Below are 8765 nucleotides of genomic sequence, written 5' to 3'. Positions count from 1 at the left end.
ACCATCCTGCCTTCTGAAGACTTTTTATCCTGACTGGGTGTCTTTCACTGATAATACCCCAGCTTCCTCTATTGCCCTATTCAAAGAACCTGTGTGCAGTTTTGATTAAGAGTGAGACTTAATGAGGTGTGGCAACTACAGTTCAGTGATCCCACCTGTGTGAAACTGCCAGTGATGTAGACAGCTCATTCTGCAAGCAATCAGCGTGATACTTTACATGAAGCCTCTCTAATTACTGTGGATTTATATAGTAGTTATGTAGTAAATGCATGAGTACTTACACATCATTATAGCGTTATTATGCATAGTTTCAATGTACTCAACATGTAAATGTTTTGCACCATATTTGTAAGTACACAATTGTATCAGAAAAGGGTTAGGGTTAGGGATAGGGTTAGGGAGGCTAGGGTTAAGGTTAGGGTTAGAGTTAGGGTCAGGGTTAGAGTTAGGGTTAAGGAGATTAGGGTTAAGGTTAGGGTTAGAGTTAGGGTCAGGGTTAGGGTTAGGGTTAAGGAGATTAGGGTTAAGGTTAGGGTTAGATTTAGGGTCAGGGATAGGGTTAGGGTTAAGGAGATTAGGCTTAAGGTTAATGTTAGAGTTAGGGTTAGGGTTAGGGATAGGGTTAGGGAGATTAGGTTTAAGGTTAGGGTTAGAGTTAGGGTCTGGTTTGGGGTTAGAATTAGGTTTATATCGTGCAAAAATTAAGTACATTGTAACTATGCATAATAACATTGTAATTATGTTTAAGTACACATGTATTTACTAATTAACTACTAATTCTCTAATTACTGTAAATACACAGTAATTAGTGACACTTACTGTCATGCGGATATAACAAGTGAAGGCAAGCACACATTTCAGAGGTTTTATTTGCGATTTCAAATGCATAAGTACATTTCTAATTATTCTTACGAAGCCCAATGAGATTCCCTCCAGCTCTTAAAGTCACAGACCAGCGTAAACGAAAATCAACCTATTTTAACACGTTGAACAAAAATAAGCAAGAGAAGATGACAGTTCATCTGAGACAGAACAGGTCGTGTTTTTACAGTGAAAGGACTGTGTCACCCTGTAACACAAACACATCAAATCAATAATGAACACATGGCTTACAGCAGTGTGCTCGTGTATTACAACACACCAGGGCCGATTGTACTAACGAGATCAAAAAACAGGATCGGATCCGGGCTCACTGGAGCCGGTCATGAAAAGGCGTTGTACTAAGCGGATCAGGATCAAGCTCCACTGATCCCAAATCTTGATCCGATCCTGGAGCTGCGCAGCCGTAACTAGAGAAACTGACCAATGAGAAGCGAATATGCGTGGCGCAGAGACTAAAGATTATGTCAGAAAATGAAGTGCATTTAATTTAAACAACATAAATCAGAAGCAACTACTGTACATGTATAATTTAAAACTTCAGCGACTCTATAAAAACAGATCGAGTGTATTAATACCAGTATCTTTTTTTGTTTTGTTTTGTTTAACTTCTAAAAATGTTTTAATAAATGTTACCGTAATCACTGCCGTGTGTATTTTCTGACGGACACACAGATATTTTACAGCGGTATAGCCTCCATACACACAAACATCCAGCTGCAGGGTCGGTTCAGGGCAAATTATCAACGCATTCGAAGCAAATGTAATCAAGTGCTGACAGACAGCTGCAACTGGAAAATGTCGCGGACAGGGGGGAGATTGAGGCTGTGAAAAGGTAAGCTTAAATTATTGAGAAAAAAGGAATGGGGGGGGGGGGGTAATGATATGCATTAAAAAAACTACAACGTTAAATCTAATAAAATCAGTGATTTAATTGTAATCGATAACATGAGAACGCCAGTATGATTTTGTCAACACAGAAAACGTAGAAATATTATTTATGAAACCTCATTACGCAGTCAGGTCTATTTTTTTCTGTAGCTATACGGCAAAAACAGAAATGTCAGATATAGCTAAACACAACTAAACTAGTATTGTACAAAGATATGATCTTAATACAGTGCGGTTACAGCTGCTTTTAAATGCATTGTTGCTTAATGTTTTCTAAAACGTTAAGTCATCTCTGTGTTTAATTCCTCAATTTTTCAAAAGTGGGATCAAGTTCTGATCCTGGTCAAAAGCAGGATCAGATTTGAGCTCAGATTGAGCTCTGATCCGTTTAGTACAACTATGATCAAGATCAACATCTGAGCCCGAATCCGGGATCGGATCCCTTCAGTACAACCGGCCCCTGCAGTTTTGATTTATTGTGCATATGAAATCACACCACTGGAACTGAAAATCTTGGAAATTAGTGATTGTCTAATTTAATTGCTTACTTTAAGAGATCACACGTGCAATTCATTTAAAATAGTAAGAGAAAAGGAACACAGAAGCACACGTGGTAAAATGCAGAAGACTTTTTAGAGGTTGTTTAAGATGCCTAATTAAAGCACAAAGCGGTCTCACATTTTCACACACGAGTGTCTATTGATTCTATATCACTATTGATCGTAAATTGAACTCCTCGCAGGTTTTCATGCAGGCAGGTTTGTCAAGGATATAAATGACAAATCGCGAGGTGTTCTGATACATTTCCACACGACTGAATATATTTCGACTTTACAATTCATATTAACATATTCAACAATATAATTCAACAATGCGTTTTTAAAATCCTATATTTTGCTAAAAACATAACAAAACAAATAACCTATGCTTATTATATTTAAATTTAATTCTTAACAGCTTCTTATTCTAAGTACAATATGCGTAGTATGCACTAGACGGTTTCATCAAAGCAAAATCAAGCATGAGTATTTAAAATTGTATATTGTGCTAAAAGTTATTTGAAAACATCCTAGTATTTTTACCCTAGAATAATCGGATTTGTAATATTTAATGACTTTTTATACGAAGTAAAACATGCATCGTATGCACTAGAATGTAGTGAAGCTTTGATTTGGAGTCTAACCCACCTAACAGGATGAAGAGGATCTATTTACAATGGAGAGGCAAGCGACTTTTACACAATAAAAATAACCTGAAGCCAATAAAGAGCAGAATCACACAGTTAAAAAATCCCTTCCAGAGCAACGAGCCTGACATGACATTTCAAACTGGTAATGATGTTTGCAATCGCTCTGAGCTGGTCTGAGGGCTGATTCTTAAACAATGAGTTTCATTGAGATGTCTCTATTGCCAGATTGAGGTGCTTGTGGCTGGTTTGAAATGTCATTAGAAGCTACTTGCTCTCCAATGGAACGTGTTTTCTGTTGACTTCATGCAGTGGGGCTCAGTGCTACACAGCACCCTCCATTGCATTGAAACTGCACACAAGACAATGTAACCACATTAGACAGGTAGAGCAAAGGCTGTATGAAGCTCCTGGGGATAAAAAAGGAACAGCATACTGGCATGATATAACATAGAAATGTAGTCTCATTGAAATATGGTTTAAATGGGAACATGGCTACGACTGGGGAATAGGAAACTAACACAAGCATTAAAATGATAAAAACCATGTGGAAGGCTTTCTTCATCATGGGGTGGATCTCGTCTCTCCCTGGGGCAGACCTCCTCAGGACCCTCAGGATGGAGAGGTTACAGAAAATCATAACAATAAACAAGGCAGTGATGAAACCTGAGACTGCAAATAAAATGTCGTCTTCTGTTATAGTTAAGTAGATGGAGAATGCCAAAGCAATGGCCCAAGCCACAGCAGAGCACACCACTCTATAGGTGAGCGACTTGAACCCCAGGTAGGTGACTGGATGCACCACGGCCACGTAACGCTCCACACAGATACAACAAAGGAACAGAGGACAGCCGACCACATTACAATAATAGACAAAATAGTCTACCATGTCAACAATGCTATTACCAGGACAGTAATTATTATATACATCAAGGAAGGCATTGAGGCAAAACAAAGCATCCATGACTGCCAGGTTCAGTACGAACACCTCAGAAGAGGAGATGGCAGTTTGTTTCCTCAGTAAAATCCACAGCACTGCCACATTGGCTGGCAATCCCAGAATGGCAGTTAGAACCTGTATAGCCATCCAGAATGCAAACACAGCCGGATTGTCACTGCATTCCCACTCATCACTGGAATAAAGATCCGTGGTGTTGCTGGGGACCATGGTAGAGTTTGTGTAGAAATAATCCATTGTGTATTGAATGCCTCAACAAGGAGCTGGCTTTCACTGGTCGAGAGTATCTGGTGAGAGAAAGATGAACGATGAATAGCATCCATGCAAGATCTTGCTGCAGTAAAGCACTGTTGAGAGGGTCATAGTGACCCAGGTCATTTTATTAGATTGGATTTTTTTCATGTTCTGATTTTTTCATACTGATGAATTGTACAGGGTTGTTTTTATAAACTAGTCCTGTGGTTACCAGTTAGTTTCTCCATGTACATTGTGAAATGCCATGCTGAGAGGAATAGTTCACTTACAAAGCAACATTCACTTTGATATCAAACAGCACAGCTTTGAAAACATACATTAGATATACCAGGAGACTTTTTCTGTTCACACACGACAGTCCTTAAAAATCATTCTGGAAACAGAGATGAAGACCATCTCATTGTCAATGCAGGCAAATCACAACCAGCAACATTCAAGTAACATACGTTTGAGCTGGAGAGAAATTGTGAAGACATTGCTAAAGACTTGCACAGCTGTAAAGATCCCTGTGCCTGTAGAATCTTGATTTATTTTAAACAGTGCACTAAACAGTATATATGAGCCACACAATCTCTCTTACCACAATGTTATGATGCTGTCAGCAGGGAGATGTTCTCTAATATCTTCCACAATGATGCATCAATGAGTTAACCCCTCTCTGCTGGTATTAGAAACAGATCATGAACACCTGGGACAGGAGTCTAGCTAGTAGGGTAAGCCACGCCCACATATAGACATGGCCAATGAGCTGGGTTTCCACCTACTCCAAGTGCACTGTTTAAAATATGTTTTTACTGTACAAGCATTCCTGTGCTTGGCCACTGCAACAGGTGTGTGCCACCCCTTTACTCTGAGCGTGGCAGTGAGAGATGGTGCATGGCAGAGAGTATGATGGATAAGTCAGCTCTCGCTCTGCAATGCAAATAACATTGAGCTAACAAAATGATCTAAAGTCCTGTGCAGTGTGCATGCAATGGATGATACTCAGTAAATGCTTTGATTCAGAGAAGTAGCCTTGGATTCCTGCCAGTGAAGAGACACAGCTTGGTTGCCAAAAGCCTTACAGTTTGGTCTAGGAGAAAAGGATATTTCAGGTACTTAAAAAGGTAGAATTGATTAGAAATCAATTATCAGGACGTTTCAGACTACAAGTCCTTCATCGGCTGAATACAAAAAAAAACAGTGCTTTAAGAAGTTGATAAAAAACAAACAAGTAGTCTTTTAAACAAAATTCCAGAATGTTGATGATGATGATGATGATGATGATGATGATGACCTCAGAATAGAATGTTCATTCCGAATGGCTCCAAAGTGCCTAGTTTGAAAATAAGTTCACATTCCTTTTGTTTCCTGACAGCATTAGTTCCATAGCATTGAACCATCCCACACATTGTGATGTCTTCTATAGTGTGGACGTTCAGATGTTCCACGAAGCGATCAGCCAAGCATCGTTTTGTTTCACCAATATATCTCTTGTTACATTTGATGCAGCCAATGCAGTATACTATTCCTTTACTAATGCAAGTAAAAGTATCCTGGATAGTAAATGAGAATTTTGCTCCCTTAACTATTGTGTTGCAGTTAATGTATTTACAAGTTGCACAACGTGACCTATTGCATGGAAACGTACCCTTAAGACTGTCCAGATTGGGTCGAATGTTACTGTGGACCAGATGCTCTCTTAGATATCTGTCTCTTCTGTATGACATCAGAGGAGGGTTATTGAAAATAGGAGCTGTAGAAGGATCATCTTGAAGAATGCTAAAATTTCTTTGTATGATGTGTTGTACTTTTTTGGTCACAGGATGATATGTAAGAACAAGGGGAATACGATTGTTGGTATTCTGTGTTTTGGTTTTGTACAAGGCATCCTTTCTGTTTATTGTCGATACTCTTACTCTTAACCCAGAACTCTGCTGCCCGCCTGGTGTTCTCTCTGCCTCGCTTCGCCCACGCTACTCCACTACTCCGCTCGCTCCACTGGCTCCCAATCACCGCTCGCATCCAGTTCAAGACTCTTGTACTAGCCTACAGATGCCTTGACCAGACTGCACCCAGCTACCTCCAGACCCTCATCTCTCCCTACACCCCCACACGACCTCTCCGCTCCGCCTGCACTAGAAGACTAGCTCTACCTCCGCTACGCTCCCCTGCCTCCAGAGCCCGCTCCTTCTCCACCCTTGCTCCGCAGTGGTGGAATGACCTTCCTACAGATGTCAGGACTGCCCAGTCCCTGACCACATTCCGGCGCCTCCTTAAGACTCACCTCTTCAAAGAGCACCTGTAGAACTCCTCTGTTTGTATCCTGGGACACTATCACCCTTCATGTAAATGTGCTTTATTTTGCTCTTATCAGCCCCCTATTTTACTGCATTTAATCCTGTACTTCAGAATACTGTAATCTGCCAAGTTTTTAACCTGTAGTACTTTGTATTTAATCACATCCTGATGTAACTATCACTATTTAATCATATCCTGATGTAACTATCACTATTATCTGCTGTATTATTGAATTGTGGTTTGTCACACTTGTACTTTGCTTGAACAAAAGTTATTGTATTTATCTTGCTCTTATTGTATTACTTGTATTGTAACACTTGAAATGTATTTGCTTACGATTGTAAGTCGCCCTGGATAAGGGCGTCTGCTAAGAAATAAATAATAATAATAATAATAATAATAATAATAATAATAATAATAATAATAATAACTGACCTTCTCTAAGTATAGTGTCTGAAAAGCCACAGTTTCTGAAAAATGCACACATGTCATTTGTTTTATTCAAAAAATCACTATCATCACTGCAAATGCGTCTCAGTCTTAGTAATTGGGAGTATGGAATGGAGTTGTGACAAGCTTTGGGATGTGAGGAGTCGTATCTTAGATATGAATGAGAGTCTGTTTCTTTGTAGAAAATTGTAGTATTGATGGTACAATTAGAAACCATGATGGTAATGTCTAAAAAAGAAATTTGTTTAGAAATGTTCCATGTATACTTTAGAGCTGGATGAGACTAGTCAATAAAATGTATGAAATCCATTAAATCTCCATTAGTGTTATCAGAGATGCCAAATATGTCGTCAATGTATCTAATTTATAAAATTGGTGTATGTCCCTTGTACTGTTGAAAAACTTTATTTTCAATCCATCCCATAAAAAGACAGGCATAAGAGGGCCCCATTTTTGTTCCCATGCTGATACCTCTAACTTGTTTATAAAAGTGTCCATTAAAGGAGAAACAATTCAAAGAAAGGCTGAATTGGGCAGATTGCAAAAGAATATCAGTTGCAGGTTCTTTTACTGTCCGTTTATCAAGGAAGTCTTTTAGTGCTTGTAAACCGTCACTGTTGGGGATAACTTTGTAGAGGCTTTTGACATCCATTGAGAAGAGAGTTATATTTTCACTGTTACCATTTAAAGACCAATGATCTATTATTTGCAAAAAATGGTTAGTCTTTAGCATATGAAGGTAGAGATTCCACAATGGGTCTGAAGACATCATCAATAAATCTGGAAATTATTTCATTGGGGCAGGAACATGCTGATTCAATAGGACGGCCTGGGTTGGAAGGCTTATGAATTTTAGGAAGTAAATAAAAACGGCTACAGCGAGGGTTTTCAACAATAAGATTAGACGCAGATTTGGGTAATAAGTTATTCTGGATGGCAGAATGGATAGTAGATGTGACTGTAGTTTGTAACAGTTGGGTAAGATCATTTGGGACTTTCGTGTTGAAGTTAGTGTCAGAAAATTGTTTAGATGCTTTTTCTATATATAAATCCTTTTTCCAAACTACTACAGCTCCTCCTTTGTCAGCAGGTTTTATTATGATGTCATTATGTTTCTGTATATTCTGTAAGGCGTGATATTCATCTGTTGTCAAGTTTAAACGAATAGCGTGTTGTTGAAAATTAATTTGACTGATTTCTCGTTCACATTTATCAATAGAAAAATCTGTGTTGGAGAATTGTGAAGCACCTGATTCATTTGTATCTGTGTCTGCATGAAAATGGGCATCTAAACACATGAGCCGAAAGAAATGCTGTGTGTCACTGATGACTGCAAATGTGTCAGTGGATTTCTTTATAGGTACAAATGTGAGACCTTTGGAATAAACAGAGTGTTCATCAGTAGTACGTACCAAATTTTCTGGGATTGTAACAACAGTTTGATGTGGTCTTTGCTGTATTATATTTTAATAATTAATGGTAGTCTCTGATGTCTTATAGTCTTCATTGAGCTTAATCCATTTTTTTTTATTTTCATGAAATCATAGATATCTGCATTTAAATTGTGAATAAGGTGACAAGCTTGGTAGTATAAGTCATTATTATTTAACATATCTTTTAAGCATGTCTTGGAAGTTATCATATCATGGTCAAGTTTTTGTATTTTATATTGATCATTTTTGATAGTATGCCTCATGATGCTTTCACTACATTTAAATAAAGTAGATTGCACTTGCCTGTAATATCCTCTATGGTTGTCGCTTGGATGGAAATTCATTCTGAAGCCTTTAGGAATGAGGTTTACTTTTAAACAGTTCTAAATTAAATTAATATGGTTGGTAAGTCTTGTCTTGCTCCATGTTGATT

The sequence above is a fragment of the Acipenser ruthenus genome, chromosome 53 (assembly GCF_902713425.1).
Source record: "Acipenser ruthenus chromosome 53, fAciRut3.2 maternal haplotype, whole genome shotgun sequence".
In the NCBI taxonomy this organism is placed as follows: Eukaryota; Metazoa; Chordata; class Actinopteri; order Acipenseriformes; family Acipenseridae; genus Acipenser; species Acipenser ruthenus.
This window is presented reverse-complemented; position numbering follows the sequence as displayed.